We start from the raw sequence: 18518 nt of genomic DNA, 5'->3' as shown, positions 1-18518 counted from the left end.
GCACAAACTCAATGATTTGTGGTATAACATTTCCAGCTAGGGATTGGACTGTAAACAGTTGTAGATTAAATTTTCTATTAAAAAGTCTGGGACACCATATTTCTATTTTCAACGGTTTAGGTATAAGTAAACTTTACGTTACTTGATCATCGGTAAAATGAAACCAATCCGTCGCTTGAGCGTCTTTGAACGTCTTTGGGGCCTAAACCGTTGAAGACAAAGATATGGTTTCGTGGACTTTGAAAATAAATTTTTAGCCGTATTCAAATTTGGCTCATTTTCTCAAAAAACTGTATTTTTTGTCAGTTTTTTCAGTCTTTTAAGTATGGAAAGTTCAACATTTCTGTGTTTTTTCCAAGAAATTAGTGAATTGGTTGAATTTAAATTAATTTAAATTTAAATTTAATATTAATTTGGCGCGGAGATGGAATAACGCTCGAAACGCCCTCATTTTTGCTCTACTGTACTCTTTTTTTTGGGTACAGAAAATCCTCCCATTTTGTATCTCGTTTCGTCTCCTAAGTTATAGTACATCTATAGATTTGGATTTTTTGATGAATTTTAATTTTTTTAATTTAAAAAACTGCTAAAGTGTGATAGTTTTAAAAATAATTATTCATCATTGTGTTAGGGAACGATTATTTAGTGTGAAACATAAAAACATTAAAAATAACTTAAAAACAATAAGTTCCAGAATTTTAAGATATGACATTAGTAATTTTTTCAACATTTTTCCCGTAATCTACATATGCTTCTCAATAACATAACCCTATATTCAAATAGCAGCTTAAAAAATAAAAAGTGTAACATTACTAAAATGCACTTAGCTCACTCAACCCCCCGTTTCTAGAACGATTTATCGTTAGATAATTATACAGGGTGAGTCAATTGTAGGTTATTTCTGTTTTTTTTTAAATATGCAACTAATAATACTGATTCCAGCTTGACCAGATCCGTGATCCTTAGAAAATTTCGAATTAGTCTCCAATTGCATTGTTCTGACTATTGTCAAGTCTGTCTTGATATTTGGCAAAAGTTTCATTATGAACTATTATTATATAAAAAATAAAAAAAACAATGTTAATTCAATTAATGTTTTTAAAAATCAAATAAAATATCCAAGTGGGAAGTGTAATTAGTATTTTTGGTTTCATCATAGGACATGTCAGAAATAACCGCGGAAATAACGTACTATTGACTCACCCTGTATTTTATCGGTTGGACAATTCGGAAATGAAATTAACTAGACGCCCTCTGGTGATGACTTTTGAACTATGTCGAAAACAGTAAAGAAATTTTCGTAATTCCACATTTAACTGACATTTAATGAATTGTTCAACAATTTTGCGTGTATAGTGTTAATTACTTACAATAGAAAGAATTACTTTAAAAGTACGTGGTGGTAAATACTAGCGTTGACTTTGAAATAATTGAAAAATATTTAAATTTTGATTACAAAGTGTTATCAAACAGTTGTCTAATTAAAGATTATAAGTAATGGATTACAGTGAACACAAAGTTTGGCTCAAGAAACCAATAAATTAGTGAAGTGTGTGAATTTTAGGTTAGAATTTTCCACTGAAAAAATCATGAAATGCTGCGGTAAATCTACAAAACTACAATAAAGATTAACAACTGCTGATACATTTAAACGCAAATTATGCCAAAAGGTAGGCTTTTCAATGTCTTTGTAATAATTTTCCAATAAAGAAAGTGAACCAAACAGTCATTCGTTATTCGTGTTTTCCTCGTCATCTCTCATTTGTCAACATAAGTTTCTTGCATCAAAGATGAAATAATCATTCCGCATAGGCAATGTAATAATTGTGAAGCCCCAAAATTCGTACAACGCTCAAAATATCCGAATAAACATTTTCCCGCCATTTATGGTTACTGTTTTCGACCTAGCTCAGTGGCGCCCCCAAAGGTAATTTAACTTCCGAGAGATGATCTGATTAGTGTTTCTATAGAAATTATGAAACCAATAAAATTTATGTAACGATAACTCGTTCTGGAAACCGGAGGTATATTTACTTCAAGTATTTATTCATTTATAATTTAGATGTTTTTATTGTACTAATTTACGGATTAAAATGCCATATAAACGCCAAAGATTCAAGTTTTAATTTGTTTGAAAATTTGATTTAAACTGCTTCAAAGGGAAACCTCTTTTTATCGTACTTTTTTATCGTATTTAAAGGGAGAAATTTTTTTATCTCCTCTATTTGTGTAGTGTTCAATTCTATCAAAGGAAAACAGGCCATTTTTTTCTTATTTAAGTTGAACGTTATAAATCATACAAAAAGTTAAAACGGGGAGTAAATAATGTTTGATACACTACTGATTCACTAATTAATGATTTAAAGCTATGTGTTTATCGAACAGTAGCAGTCAATGAGAAATTTATTCCAATTAAAAGCTGTGATTCAATAGTGAACGGTTTAAGTAATAAAATCGTCTCGGTCAAGGAACACTTTTATTCAAAAAATATTTTTTCTCAGTGGTCCAATTTCAAACTTTTGTCCACAACGGTGCTGTTAAGTACCTGAATGTTAAATTTACTGATGACCATTGTCCCCCGACACTAAAGGACGCGTCAGAAAAACATCATTGTAAGGTCCAAGTTCAAGCACTCGTCTACATCTGCCCTATTGTGTGAATTAGCAGCCGCAGGACATTGCGGATCAAATGATTACGTCTTCTCTCGTCCCTCGCTGTAATTTTCGTGATTGCGAAGGGAACAGCAGCGGCGACACTCTTTTAGATCTTGTTTTATTGCGACTTTACGAGTGAGTCTCCTCCAATCAATCCGGAAGACTTTGGTGAAGAGGCGTCTGCCGGAAACATTGTAACTCTGTTGTTGTAAATTAAACGTCAACGTGTGAATATCTACACGCTGAAAAAGTTGATTACGTTGTGGTACAACACAGGTGTAATAAAACCTTAACGTCGGGTATTTCTTGTTCGTCTCATTAACTCCTCACTTCGTGTGGAAACCGAATTATGAACGGTGTGGGACTTTTCATTAGTGTTAAGTCGAGCTAGCAGGGAAATTTGCAAGGAGGTCGCTTTTGTTCCAGCGCTTCCTAACAAGCGTGGACCCACATTTTTATTAAGTTTGTTAAAACGAGTGCTTAGTCGAGTTGAACAGATGCACGAAAATTAAGAAAGCGGAATTGTAAATTACATTTTTATTACAATAAACGCGACGCTCCATTAATGGCATAATTTGAAAATATTTGCTTTAAATCACCGTAAGAGACCGAGGAACTTTGCTTCTAATCTGGCGTAATGAGGCTTTAACAAGGGTAGAGTGCTTTTGTTAGCGCTGATGTTTCACATGAAGTCGACTTATTAAAAATTTAACGCAAGGTCAAGAAGGATGCTTGGAATCAAAAAAGAATTCTCTCTTGTGAAATACAGGATGCTCAAAAACTGGCGCACCAACTCAGTGGTACGTTATTGAGAAGCAAGTGCAGATTACGGGAAAAATGTTGAAAAAATTCCTAAAGTTATATTTTAAAAAATCTGGAGCTACAAACTTATTGTGTTAACTTCTTTAGTTTTCATTATTTTTTTATGTTTTTATGGTTCACACTAAGTAATCGTTCTCGAATACCACGATGAATAATTATTTTTAAATTTCTTATCAGACTTTAACAGCTTTTTTAATTAAAAAAAAATTAAAACCCCCAAAAAAATCACAGTTTGTAGATGTGCCAACACTGGGAATTATTTCCTAGGAAACCGTTTCAAAAATAATTTATTTTTATTGTTGCTCAAATTCTATTGCGATCATGACTGTTAGACAACGTTGCCACATATCATTTACCTAAAATTAGTTATTTATCAATAACTTTAATACAAAGAATTTTTTTACTATTTTTACCTTTATATGTAACCACTTCTCTACCACACACCATTGAGTTGGTGCGCCAGTTTTTGAGCACGCTGTATATAATTTAAAGCTTATAAAGGGTGTCCGTTTTTCCAGCTCCACTATGGGGATCTCATACTTATTATTAAAAGAGATAAGAGATCTGTTAAATTAAGACAATGTTGAGTATTTTAATTCTGAAAGAAAATCTGATGTATTGTTTTTAGTTTTTAAATTAGTAACAAAAACGAATTTTTTTCAAGCGCAAACCAAAAGTTCTAAAAAATTAAAAATACAAATTTCCGTTTTTTCCAATAATCAGCCATTCTAGGAAAAATCCAACCGGACCCCGTAATTTAAAAATGATTTTTGTAATGTAAGTTTATTTCATTAATTGACTTTAATTAATTTAAGTACACAATTCGGTTTATATTTCATGTATTTTGCGACAAGTGTTTTTGAGAGAGGATAATCATTTAAATTGAAGTAAATTCATTGGATTCTAAAATTTACTTACTAGGCCTTTTAGGCCATAATATAAAATAATGACGTAATACAATGTTGAATATTGTTAGAAGAATATTTTTCTAGTTTCTGGTTATTTAGAAAATAGAAATCAGTTAGTAAATTGATTAGTAATATTACTTTTTATCTTTATAACTTTTGCTGTCCCGTCCGGTATCGCAAGCATAAAATATTGTTCTTATTTCTAAAGTTGTTAAACAAAACCAACATTTTTAATTTCCACTGTCCAATTTTAATATTGTTAAAGTCTTTAATGTTTAAAACCTGTCTGAATAAATTTTTTGGTGCTATTTTCACACACAAGATTTTTTGTCCCGTCCGTCATGTGTAAACAAAAAGTAAATTAATCGGTCTTATTCTTCGGTTTTGTTGTTTTAAAGGGCTCAACTGGTCCCACTTTTTAAAATAAAAATAAAAACGTGATTTTTTTTGTGTCCCGTCCGTCATCAATTTGTATTTCTTTTTTCTGTTCGTATTTCAAATTTCAAAAATGTGGCTATAATTTAACTGGTAGTAGGTTCTTATAAATAAAAATTCACTTCTACTGATACTGTTCGTAAAAACTGAAAATGAATTCTAAAAATTTATGCAAAGTGTCCCGTCCGTTATTAAAATCGAACGGCTATAATTCAAAAACTAAAAATAACACATCAAATTATCTTTCCGATAACAATTCTTTATAATGTTTTTTACCAATAAATGAAACCAGTGTGTATCGGTAGAATAATTAACAATAAGAATTAACAATTAATAATTAATTAAAGACTGATTTTGAAGTCAAAAAAATAGGACGTCAAGTGTTTTAAATATTCATTATAAAGTATCACTATTTGGCAATTTTTACAACATCAAACATGTTACAGACTGCTTTTTCTTTTGAACTATGAGGGTCAGTGTATCTTAACATAGACTAGTAATAAACGAATAACATATTTTCATCCCAAAAACCCTAATAACTTTCTTCATGAGACTTTAAATCTAAAGCTTTAAAGCTTCCCAGGTTTTGTTGGAATAATTTGGACACAAACATTGAAAAATTTATTTAGGCTTAATTTACATTCACCTGATGATATTTTAAAGCAAATAAAATATTTAACAATTTGTTAATCTCGTCAATAAGGAATGCCAAACACATCACAAAAAATATTTATTCAAAACTTTTGAAAATTTTGAAAATTACAAATGACCCAGATAGTTTCTTTTTTTGCACTGATTAGTGTCAGTTTCTCTTATTGTAACCAGCAGTAATCGGCGAACATATTTTTATCCAAATCTTGATGAAAACGTTTACCATTTGATCGCTTAGGTTTTATTAAGATAATTTTACCACAAACAAACAAAAGTTGTTTGGGCTTAATCTACGAGTACATTCACTTGACGATATTTTACAGCAAATAAAATGTTTAACAATTAGTTTATCACAGAAACAACGACAAATGCCAAACTGGATGCTAGAAACAAATTTTCAAAACTTTTGGTAAATGTATTAAAAAAGCTAGACGTGATAGACAAATGTGACATACTTATCAACGAGTAAGCAGAAAAGAAAATCAGTATATGTTATCTCTTGGTAAAAGAAAAAATATATATACTTGTGAAATTGTTTAGCATTAAAATGCGCAACTTTGCTCTAATTTAATCGACTTCGTATCTCTTATAATAACTGAAATCTCCATGGTGGAGCTCGAAAAATGGTCACCCTGTATAGTAGCCATTAGTATAAATTAGTAAAAAAATACTACGTATAGGTACTTACAACAAAGATCCTGACATTAGCCACGTATGTTAATTGATTTCTATTTTAATAAGTCATTAAGTGCGATAGAACCTTTGAATGTAAACATCATTAGGATTACTATTTAATTCGCATTACTCTATACAACCTGTTCTGCATCAGAAAGAATTTGCAACTTTTAACATAGAAATATGCCTCGAGGGGAATTAAAATGAAAGGGCTTATGAGGCAAACAAAACCATTTTTGCTTTGTACAACCGATCTACAAAAGGAAACACTATCGCTACAAGAAAACAGCATTAGTTTTAATGTCAAAAAATGAGCGGATGTTGGTATACTATCTAATTATATTTGTATCCAGAGGGAGATCGTGGTGAAATGTTTCATTCCTTTGTATGTGCGTATAGATATCTAATGTGCGGATCTCTACCACCATACGTGCGCATTGTTTGATAATATTAATGATATTGGATTACAAGTGGATGGGAACGGATAATAAAATACTTGTTTCATAAAAATGATTGCGTATGTGGCACCCCTCTTTCATTATGATTTAGTAAATCCTCTCCGCCTATGCGTTTTCCACGTTCTGCCCCTTTATTAAAATTATTCTATCATTCACGGAGCGCAGATAGATGCATAGATAATTCAATTTGCACATGTTAACGTCGAGATCAACATTATTTAATGGATTTAAGACTTAATTAACAGTTTAGATGAAGGTCGGTTCGGTTTTCCCTTCGTAAATATGAATTTTCATTGCTTCAGTAAAGCAAATTGTTGTGGTGGAAGTAACACGACTAAGGCCTTGGCGCGATACGTGACCAGAATATATTGTTTTAGCGGCATATTGCCGATAAGACGTCAAATATGATGGCTGTCTTTACAATTTAAACAAATCAATAGCAAATATTGACTGACAGTCGCGGTTCCTTTCGAAACTTTCTCGATTAATTGTTGTAAATGCAAAGGTAAGCTGTTGAAACCATGAAATTGAGTCCGTGTTTATTTCTGAAGTGTGATAGCGAAAGCTCTAAAAGCTTTAAATCGATTGTTTGCGGATGAAAGTTTTGGAAGATTGTTGCGGTAACTGTTTTCTTGGTATTAAAGTAGTGTCTTTTAATAAAAATTCTTATTACAATGCGGTAAATGTGAAAGTCTTGGCAAGCAAAGCGCCGCTAAATAACCTTTTCAGTTGTCGCAGTATACTTTAGTGCCGGGTGCTAACACTTTTATGTCAAATTAATTCAAAACTAGTGTGTTTTGCAATGCAATGATCGTTGTGCTGTGATTTATGTATTGTAATAATATGTCGTATTAGCCAACTAACCACGATAGCAAATTTTTCAGTTTAACGATTTCTTTCTCAATCTTGTAACGACTGGAATTGGGGCAATTTTAAGAATGTCGTGCGACTACGGAATTTTTAATTGCAAATGTCTTCTAAGAATGTGTTTCAACATACATAGTTTGATTTCGCTAGAAATTTTTGGCGCGTGAAATTGCCCTTTGAATATCGCTTTTCGATCTGGATAAGGCGGGTTCGGGCCATGCAAATATGCCTCCAAAGGGAGACTTGGCTGTTATCTGGTGTTTTTTTATCGCACTGGATCCAACCCTTGGATGCCGTCAGCCGTCCTAAACCGTGTTTGTAGGTTGTCGATTAGTCTCTCAGCTCGTGTCGCATCCTCCGCTTCGCTCCCATTTGTAGTTTCTAGGGCGGTTGCGGCGACCTTTTGTACGGGTTTGCATCTTTTACTTCCACGTCTTTTGACTTTAAAGTCTAAGGGCTTTTATCATCAGCGTCGTTTTTTTTCTGTTTGGTCTCGACGGGCGTCACGGTGTCTGTGTTACGTAGCCTCTGACGTGACTTTTATGATGACTATAAAAATGAATTGTTGATGATATTCATGAAGGTTAGACTAGGGGGAAGACTATGTCGATCAATCGAAAATGTGAAAATTTAGAGCTGGTTTTGTTTCAAAATTTGTTTCTCAGGATAACAAAGTTATTGTTTCTTTCCAGGAAAACCGTAATTTTTACACTTTATGTCCGTTTGTTTCCAACGGTTATGTTCTAATAAAACGGTTGTTTCGCTTTTCCTTTTAAAAGACCTTCAGCAGCCGGTTTTAGGTCTTCGTGGATGTCCGTTTAAGAGCTTTTTTAGGGCTTCTTAGTTAATGGTCCAGGAGTGATAGCTAGACTGAAAAATATTCCTTTGCTATACAGGATGACCCAGGGGTGTGTAGTCTGTCTATAACTTTTTTGATATTTTAAAATTATTGTCATGCCGTTTTCATTATCCGATAGATATACTTAAAGTCCACAAACTATAACTATTTTTTTATACATAGGGTGTTGTACCTATACAGGGCGGTAAACCAAAAGTTATGTTTTTCAAATGAATCACCTTATATGTTTTAGATTCTACGTGAAAAAATAATGGAGCTTTGTGTTAACTTGTTGTTGGTTGTTTAGGGCAGGGATGTAAATAAGCTTTATATTTTTAGCGACGTTTCGACTTCAATTAAATCATCATCATGACACGAACATCCCTGTATAAAAAAACAAAACCAACAACAATTTCTTTCGTCAAATTTATCAAGAGCAAAAATGTCATTTCACAATTTGTGTAAACTGTTATATTTTATCTTTATCTCTTTCCTTTTCGGAATTATTCAACTTTTGGTTATAAAAAAGACCAACTTTTGAAAAATCACTGTGAAGTCGCCTAGAAATTGTCGACTTTTAGTTGTAAAAAGTTGAATAAGTCGTTTTTTCAAATGGAACATGGATTGTGTTTGTTTACATGTATCGATAGCATTATTCATAAAAACTTTCTAATGAAATGCGGTTTGTTTAGTAAATTTGAAATATTTATTAAGGTTTTTTATTATCTATTAAGTCTTGATTCATATATCAAGCAGATAATAATTAGCTTACTAATATAATTAACCACATTAGTACACATCAAAAAATAAATCAACATTTGACTTTGATTAATATTATAGGCTAACAAATTTTCTTATAATCAAATTTCGAGTCATATCTCAAGTTTGTTATGCAAATTGCATGCCATTATAAGTCTTATCCAAAAATGCTATTCATATACAGGCTGCTCAAGAAATGGCACACCAGCTTATTGGTACGTTGTTGAAAAAAATCTTTAAGTCGTATTGTAAAAAATCTGGAGCTATACAAACTTATTTTGTTGTCTTCTTAACTTTTCCTTATTTTTGAATGTTTTTATGTTTCACACCAAGCAATCGTTTCCTAACACAATAATGAATATTTGTTTATAAATTTACTATTATACTTTAGCAGTTTTTTTACTATTTTTACCCTTATATGTTATCGTTTCTCTACCATACCATTAAGTTGATACACCGGTTTTTGAGCGCCCGGTATGTAATCAAATACGGTGTGTTCTATATGAAAACAATGAGTTATTCAACTTTTGGCGTTTTGGCACACCCTCTATATTATATGCATGCTTTATCTAAAAGTCGACTACATATTTGCTTCAACAAGTATTTTAAAACTGCTTATAAAAGAGTGTAGGATCTCAGGTGGTTCTGGAATTTGAATTTTCCTCATTTATTTATTTTATTTCTATGAAATTTCTGAAAAATGCCAATTTTTTTCTACCAAAGCAACCAGTAAAACCTATTTTTTTCTTGAAAACAGCGGCAAACTTTTAATATCTACTACAATCCTACATAAATTTATAGACACTTTGTACAAAGTTCTGTTATTTTTCACGTAGAATTTGATTATGCAAAAATATGTATATAGGATGTTCTATTTAAAAAAAATAACTTTGGTTCACGACTCTTTATACAACACCCTGTGTACAATAAAAATATTTTTAGTTTGTGAAGTTAAAGTAGGTCTATTCGATAAAGAAAACGAGATAGGAATATTTTCAATAGCAAAAAAGTTATATACCAATTTTACACCCCTAGGTCAGCCTGAATGTTGATTAGTTTTACAATAGGTAGAATGCACTTTTTTAAGATAAACAACTTATCATAAGTTACAATTACCAGAAAATTGCTTTAATTTTTAAAATTGAAAGAATAGAAGAATATTGTAGAGTAAAGCACTCAGTAAGTTAATAATGTTATTATGAATTTATAAATAAGTTTTTTTGAACTCATGTGTTCATAAAATAAAACGCAAACTATTCCCTTTGTAGAATGACCTACTTTGGTCTACATGTTATAATTGTTTAACCTGTCTAATAACTAAATTTCTGTTACTTAATAAAAATAATAAATAAAAATGCTACAAAAACCGAATAATAATAAAGTTTATAACATTGCATAATAATTAGCATCTTATAAACATTTCCGTATCTATTTTGAAACCGCGGAATTATCTTTATCTTTATTTAGAAAGCGGTAATGATTTTTCCTTAGATTTTTGCTTAACTGTCCAATAACTACTTTACCCTAAGACTTTTTATGTCTTAATACAGCTTATTTGACCTCCCAGTGTTGTATTTATTATTATTGATCAAAATAATTAAACTCCAGACAGAGTGTGACGTCGTCACTGCACATGCATTACAAAAACACGTTCGAAAGAAGACAGTTCGATGGACTAAAAAAGGCAAAATATTGATTAAAATTTTTTAATCACAAAATACAGGTTTTTCAGGACCGAACTGTGTTCATTTTTATCCGACTATCTGACCTAGTTGTGCCAAGAGCCCACAAATTATTGTTGACTATTGTTGTTTATCATTTTTAATGTTAAATAAATTAGATAATTTGGGGCTTTCATTTTCCAACGCCTCGCTCTTGATGATCCCTCGTTTACAACTCCCGAAGTCTTCAATTCCTCTTAAGAGAATTGCTTACAGACCGATAGTCTAATTGACTTTTGCTGATACACACGAACGGTACAGTTTCAACATTTTATTCTATCAGCTTCAAGAGAAACCTCCAAATTTAAGTCAATACAGAACAGGAAATTAAATCAGAATATTTTTCTCAGTATCACTTTCCTCGAGCGCTTCTCTTCCAATGTAAATTGATTTTCGAACAAGTAAATTGCATTCGAGCCAAGTTACAACCCAATTACCCTTCAAATATTTGCTTATTAATATTAATCTCGAGATAAACGATCCGCTTGCCCCATATTTGCGCCTCACAAAGACGAGTCATTTCAACCTTTCATTAAAAAAGGAAATGTGCAAAATTCCTACTCATTTAATCTGCGGTGACCCTCGTAAACAAGACCCAGATGGTTGTCCAACAGTTCTGACCTTTCGACGGTTGAAGAACTCGGCTCGAAAATTGGGTTTTCAGCTGTTGATGCAGACGGTGTCCGCGTGGTCGACATTCCGGTATCGATCTAACCGGAGTTCCACCGGAAACGGGGCGAGGTGGGGCGGAGGCGGCTCACGCACCCCCGACGGCGTCGAGGCGGCGGCGAGTCTGCTTTTGCTACAGACGACGCGGTTGCATTTTCACTTGAGTACCTCATTAGGTATTGATGAAGGATTAAATCTACACCCTTCAAGCCAACGCCAGCTTGGGTGAATAGATAAAGATTGGGGATTTTAGCGCGAGAATTGACCGACCAAAAGAAAAACACGGAGAAAAGAAAGCCGGGAAGCAAAAAATCATTAAACTTTAAAGTCCAGAGGAGTTGCTCTAGAAACTACACTTTTTTCAACCGTATTTTAGAAAGGGTAAAGTTTATTCCAGATGTTAGTTGTGATTCAGATTAGTAATCTGTTTTTCAGAAAGGATTAAGTGTAAATCAGAATCTTAAGTTGTGTTTCAGAAAAGGTTATTGTAATTTATATTAAATTTGTCAGCTGTATTTCAGAAATTGCTAATTGTAATTCAATTAGTTGATTGTATTTAAGAAATCGTGAATTGTAACTCAAACTACGTAAATTGTAATTAAAAAATAAAGTTTTTATGTTTTGGGTTTAAAATTTAAAATACAATAAAACAACAAAATACCACAGAAAAACACGAAAAACACAAAGCTACTGTTTTCTTGATTATCGCTGCGTTTCTTTACTTGGCTTAATTATTTTAAATTAAAAGTTTTTCACTTCTAACATTTTGATTTTACTTTGCACATTATAGTATTTTCTTAAATATTGGTACAGTGAATTACATCTGATTTTTCATAAATATAGCTGAAAAAAGTCAAACATGAATTACAACTTACTCTCTGAAATACAGTTTATTACAAGTAATGTTTTTTCTAAGCTTTTTATAATTTCATATCTCTGAATTATTGTCAGAACTCGTCGTTTTTCTGGTTTATTTATAATGGAAAATGAAGTAAAATGTATACTATCACTATCACTAATGGCCAATTTGTTTATGTCTTTAACAAAATTAAGTAAAAATTTTTTCGAACATTTAATTAGATCACAAAACTGGAAAGCCAAGAAAGAAAACAAAGTAATTGTTTATGGAAATGAGGACAAACCAGTAACAGATCCTAAAAATGATTTTAAAATTCATTAAAATTTTTAGTGTTACCAGGTCTCATTTGGTATCAGCGTTTTCCAATTAAAATTCTCGTGTTACTACCACTTCCTGTTTGGGGAGAGGACCTTCTCAGATTTAAAAACTATCAGAAATAATCTAAGAGCGACAATGTCCCAAAATCGATTTAATAAAATCTTCCTGCTGCTGCAGTGGCAAGATAAATACCTACTTGACTAGATAAATTAGTTTATACATGGTGTTAGGGAATGGTTTAGCAATATTTCGTATGTGCATTTGTCAAGATCAGACTTGTTAAAAACCCTTACATCATTTATCCAAAAAGGGCGTACTTTCCTCAGAAATTTTTATTAACCCACCTGTTGAGAGCCGCTATGTGGCTTATTGTTGGTTATGAAATAGAAGAGTAACGTAGTGGACCAAGAAGTTAATTTACCTCTGCTATTTTGTCAATAATATTAGAATTTACGCTAATTTTTATAATTCTAGTTCAGCGGTTCTCAAAATTTGGGACTTTAATGTCAGAACGAACCTTCTAACACCACCGTCAGGATGACAGAACGTTTTTTGAGAAAATTGTTCATTTTTGATTTACATAAATTATGCTTGATCGATTTATCTTACCATTCTCTATTTATCTTTAAATTTTTGCTAAACCATTCTATAACACGCTGTATAAAACAATTTGCCTAGAGTACAGTATACCTAAGTGTATCCCTTTTCAGTTCATAGTAGAATTGCAATAGCGCATTTGAATTTTTGGGAGTGAGAAATAAAGCACATACTGGATAAGAAAAGAATTCTGTGTTAAACTAAATTCCAACGACGAACTTTGAGCTAAGAAAACCCACCAGAAACTCTCAATTTGTGCTCCATTTCATTAAAAGAAATGCAAACGCGCTCTCGCAAAATTCTACTATGAACTGAAATGGAATATAAGCTAAATTTATTGTGTAAATTATGTAAGTATTAAGTATCTAAATATACAACAGATGCACCTATACGAAATTTAAAAACATTTTTGTTGCGAATAGGTTTATTTTTCTAGATAAATTTACTAATTAAAATATTTTAAAAATAAACATCCACTTATTTAACTTTGTAATTTCTCAAATAAGTAGGTAGTAGTTTAGTTGTCTATTATTAATTAATTGTCTTAGCTCGGCCTTGACTGCTACCATTCCTATGACTTTAATCATAAATAATAACTTTATTACCAAAATATATAAAGTCACACAAGATATACGTTACTGTTTCGCAAAGGATTCACGTTTTTTTTTTCCAATACCTACTTATTTATTTCGTCTTATTTGATTTGTAAAGTAACAGTAACCGCTAAAAAGACCTTTTTTTTAATTTATCTCCTATAATGAACCTTGGATATAATGATCTGATTCTGATACAATTTCTAAGTACGTTATAATCGGACACCACTGTAGTGTGATTATTACCATAATGTTTTTAAAGTCTTTACACTATTTTCTGATGAAACCACAAATATGAAAACTATCAGAAATGTACGATTTATGTGAAGGTTGAAATTTTTTCTAAGACCATAGGAATACCATGGTCCAGTATTGAATCAAATTTAACAAATTCGTCTTAGTTTATAGAATAATATGTGTTTAGTGTAATTTTATTTTTAGAAAATTAAATGACTACATATTGTTGTCAGAACACCATATCATGGAATTATTAATATCGTTCTGAATCTTAAGAGAATTACGAATGTCTCTTGTTAATTTAAAAACAGTTTCAAATTATCTGCAAAGAGCAAAATGTGGCAGTAGGTGAAACACGTTGTGATACCATTAATGAATAGTAAAAAACTGATACTTAGGCCCCATGCCCCAAATGGCTACCTTGTTTCACACCAGATGAAACTTTTAGCTTTTGAAAGATATCCATTTATTTTGTCAAGACAATAAAGTGGCCCTTCTCTCTTAAAATTGTATGTATTTTATTAAAGGCTCCATGTTTCGACTCACACTCATGGTCATATTCAGGTTATTGAAAAAGTTACACCAAGTTTAAAAATTTAAAAATATTTAAAAAAAATATATTAAAAATTTGTTATCTTGCCAAAATTCAAATAACCTCTCACAATGGATCAAAATAATTTAATATCCATTTATATTGATTGTGTTCTGTGAAACAGATAAGACTTAACCCACAAAAGAATATTGCCAGTTATCCCATAAGGATGTACTTTAGTCAACTGCAAATTTAAGTCAACACGATCGAAGGGTTTAGAGAATGTGCAATTATGAATTTAATATAAAAAGTCCGGAATCAGTGATATCTCGTCATAGTTACGGTTAGCACTGGCTTGGGAAAAGTCAATTACCTTTAGTCCTTAGGCCACGAACGAAAAGATCGATATAGAGTTACTGATGTATTTAGTTTTTTGTATTTACGATTTTAGACGTAGGGCCATTATTCTCCTAATTTTACGTTAGGACCACTCGAGCGGCATTTTTTGCGGTTGAGAGGTCATCTCAAAACTTCGTTAAACACCGTCATAATTACACGCCTTCATTTTCCTCCGTTTGTTTGGAGACTCTGACAAAGGGTGCGTATTTCCGTGATTTAACCCTCGATTTCAGGCGAGTTTCTTGTTCCTCCCCTAGTCCATAACCCCAGATGTTGCGCCCTTCCGGTGGTCCTAAATTCAAAATGAAATCCCATCAATAGCGCAGTGTGTTAGTGTTTTCAATCTTGCTGATTAAGTAAACTTTGGGAATTAGTTCATCTCAAGGGAGAATGGAATTTGGATCGATCCACAAAGTTATTGTATGGTCAAACGTTTGAAGTGTTTTGTGTGGTCTGAGAATTGTTGCTATTAACTTTCACTGATGCTCCCGTTGATTCGAAATGATGAAATATTCATTGTTGAAAGGAATAATGAAGGATCACTAAAGTCCGTGACGATTGTTTGTCTTCATTTAAATTGTATAGGTGTGTTTGTCGCGTGATTGTTAATTTTCTCGAAGAGATTTAATTTGTTGTTTGTGAAGATTGTTACGATGTTCCAATTTTTTCCGGGTATCAATACACTGACAAAGAAACTGCTGACGTCACCTTCATTTTGTTTAGCTCTTTTATTCGTCTTGATGCTTGTGAACACAGTCATTCATCAAACGTCAAATTGCATATCATTGGTAAATACTTGAAGCCTCACTTCTTGTTAGACAGTGACATCTTTCATTCTTTCGTATTATTGATATCCCGACAAGGTAATGACAAACCGACTTTTTTTATTAGAAAATTGTTTTCTTAAATTTTAATTTAAATAACAGTTTTTCTACAACAGTAAATAAATTGACTTGACAAAGGCATAGCAAATTATGCAGATGTATCCGAAAAAAGTTTTAAAATGCTGAACTGTAATCACTTGCAAATTAGATTTTTAGTTTGGAACACACGAAAGAGGGAATCGCATTATTTAATTCAAACAGAAAATTCGGTTAGCTCTCTAGTGATACTAGTTTGGTCCCGGATTTTAACAAGCGGGCACATTTAAAAGGGAAACACAGCAAAAAAGTGAAAATCCTTTAGGATTCATTTATACAAGCTGTTCCGTCTAAACCCCACATTAAAAGTATTGGGAGTTCTAATAAGGACAGTCATCTGAAAATTTGTGTAGAAACGTAGATCATCTTTTAGGTCCTGCTCAATGAAACTATTTTCAAGATGGCAGCACTTCCGGTTATACCGGAAGTCTCTATCAACTTCCTTATTTTAAATGGAAAACTATATTTTTAATGCGTTTTTGAATTACTAGAGTTATTTTAAGATAGTTTTCATAAGTTTTCCTAATACTTAACTTTAGCCGTTTACGAAATATTTATGATTTTTAATTTTTTTTTGGATTTGCACCTTCCAGTAAAACAATCAATAACTCGTTGATTTTCAAAAATTTGTAAATATTTTTCAGCTCATTTAAAAGAGGAAGCCTAAGTTTTTCCTTTGGTGTTTTCAAATTTCTAAAAAAAAACAAACTCAAAATTTTTAAAGTTAGGTTTGCAGAATTTTAAGCTCCCATAACTCATTTTTTTCAAATAAAATGCCAAAAGTTTTATTTCACTAAATGGTAGAGTATTTAGTTCTGCATTGATTTGTATTACTATTCTCTACATTTATGTTTAAGTTTTCAAGTTACAATAACTTTTTGTTGGAAATGAGAATTTCATTAGCCATAGGTTTATTCTCATACTTAGCCATGGAAACGAAAGATAAAATGTAAGAAATTAAAAATTTTTAAACCAATATTCTTTGAATTTACTTTGTTTTTAAGAGATGTATAACACAATTTTGAACAGAGTTTATCGTTTTAATTTAATCAGAAATATTTTTATGGTAAACTATGGAAAAATAGCTGTAGTTAGTAAGAAATTTCCTACAATGATAAAAAAAACAACATAACTTGAGAATTATCACAGATATGTATTGGGAATACTAATACAGATCGATAGAGAACAAAATTCTCCTCCATCTAGTAAAATAAAAATTGGGTCATCCAATTTGGAAAAATTAAGTTATAGGTACTTGAAATTGTCCAAACTTAATCTTAAAATTTTTGGGTTTATTAATTTTATTTTCAATTTTGAACACACTGAAGAACAGATATAGGCCTTGTTGTTTAATTCTCCGAATATGATTTCGAAAACTCTAAAACTAAGCGAGTTACCGATTTTTTAAGTGTAAGAAAAGCTAAAAAACTACCTTAAAATAACTCTAGTAATCCAAAAAGGCAATGAAAAACATAGCTTTCCGTTTAAAATAAGGAAGTTAATAGCGACTTCCGGTATAACCGGAAGTGCTGTCACCTTGAAAATATTTTCATTGAGCAGAATTCAACCGATTAAAACTGACTACCAACTTTCACATTAGAAGTATTGAAAGTTCTAAAGAATTTTCAATACTTCTAATGTGGGGTTTAGACGGAACACCCCCTGTATTACATTAGGAATAAGGACAAAGTACAAGCTGTAAATTAAGCGTGTGTCGACCTAAATATGAAATCGCAATTAATGCTGCGATCATCTTGTTATAAACTTTCTTCAATGGACCCTTCTTGACAGCTATTAGAGTTACAGTGTAAGTTTTCCTAAGTTGGACCCAATCGAAAGCTTTAACCTGTGTTTCGCTACGGACGTTTTGATCTTTTTTAATTGTGGAACAACTGAATGGAACTACTGCCAGTTCAAAGTCAAACTTTCCCCCTTTGAAATTACACTTTTTCGAAACTCTTTACTTTCACGCCACCCCAAGCGTAAACATTTTTTCCGAATGCCACTGAAGCTCGCGTGAAGCCAGAGATATCCATCTAAATGCGTCCAGTCCAGACGCGAGTAATTACAATGTAATGAATTGCCCAAAAGACCGAAAACACGTCACGATATGTTCCATTGTTGAGAATGCGGTGTTTGTGCGATGGCGCCGCACGATACAATAATACACAGGGCGTTGACAGATAACATTGCAAAAAAATGCAAGTCGCGTCTGTGTTACCGGTACAAGCGGCCAGAGAATCTCAAAATTGCCCCAGGAGCTGTATTAAAAGGATGAAGCACGTTTGAGAAACTCCAAGTCGCAATCCCAATTTCCACTGCAACTTCGTGAATAATTTACAAAGTGTAACAAGTCTTTGTACTGGGCGTGTTTGCTGCCTTTTCAGTTGACAGAGAAATCTTCCTTGACGTGTTTATTTGCCCAGTCGATAAATATTTATCCGTTTTCCGATGGAAGGAGCGATTTGCAGAGTTATTCCGTGACTTCATCGCCCAAAAAAAGATTTATTATCAAGTGGGTCATCGCAATCATAGAATTTATTTTATTGCAGATCTTTATTGAAACGGCCTTGACACATAAATTACTCGCCATTTACGTGGCTATT

At 32.1% G+C, this 18518-nt stretch overlaps 1 protein-coding gene across 1 annotated transcript in view; it reads left to right on the top strand.

The window, feature by feature from the left end:
* Positions 1-18518, top strand: part of Miga (Mitoguardin) — a 74680-nt gene that overhangs the window by 20881 nt on the left and 35281 nt on the right. The window lies entirely within an intron of this gene.

This window comes from Tribolium castaneum, chromosome 5 (assembly GCF_031307605.1).
Source record: "Tribolium castaneum strain GA2 chromosome 5, icTriCast1.1, whole genome shotgun sequence".
In the NCBI taxonomy this organism is placed as follows: domain Eukaryota; kingdom Metazoa; phylum Arthropoda; class Insecta; order Coleoptera; family Tenebrionidae; genus Tribolium; species Tribolium castaneum.
The sequence above is the reverse complement of the archived record's forward strand: the minus strand, read 5'-3'. Positions and strand labels throughout refer to the sequence as shown.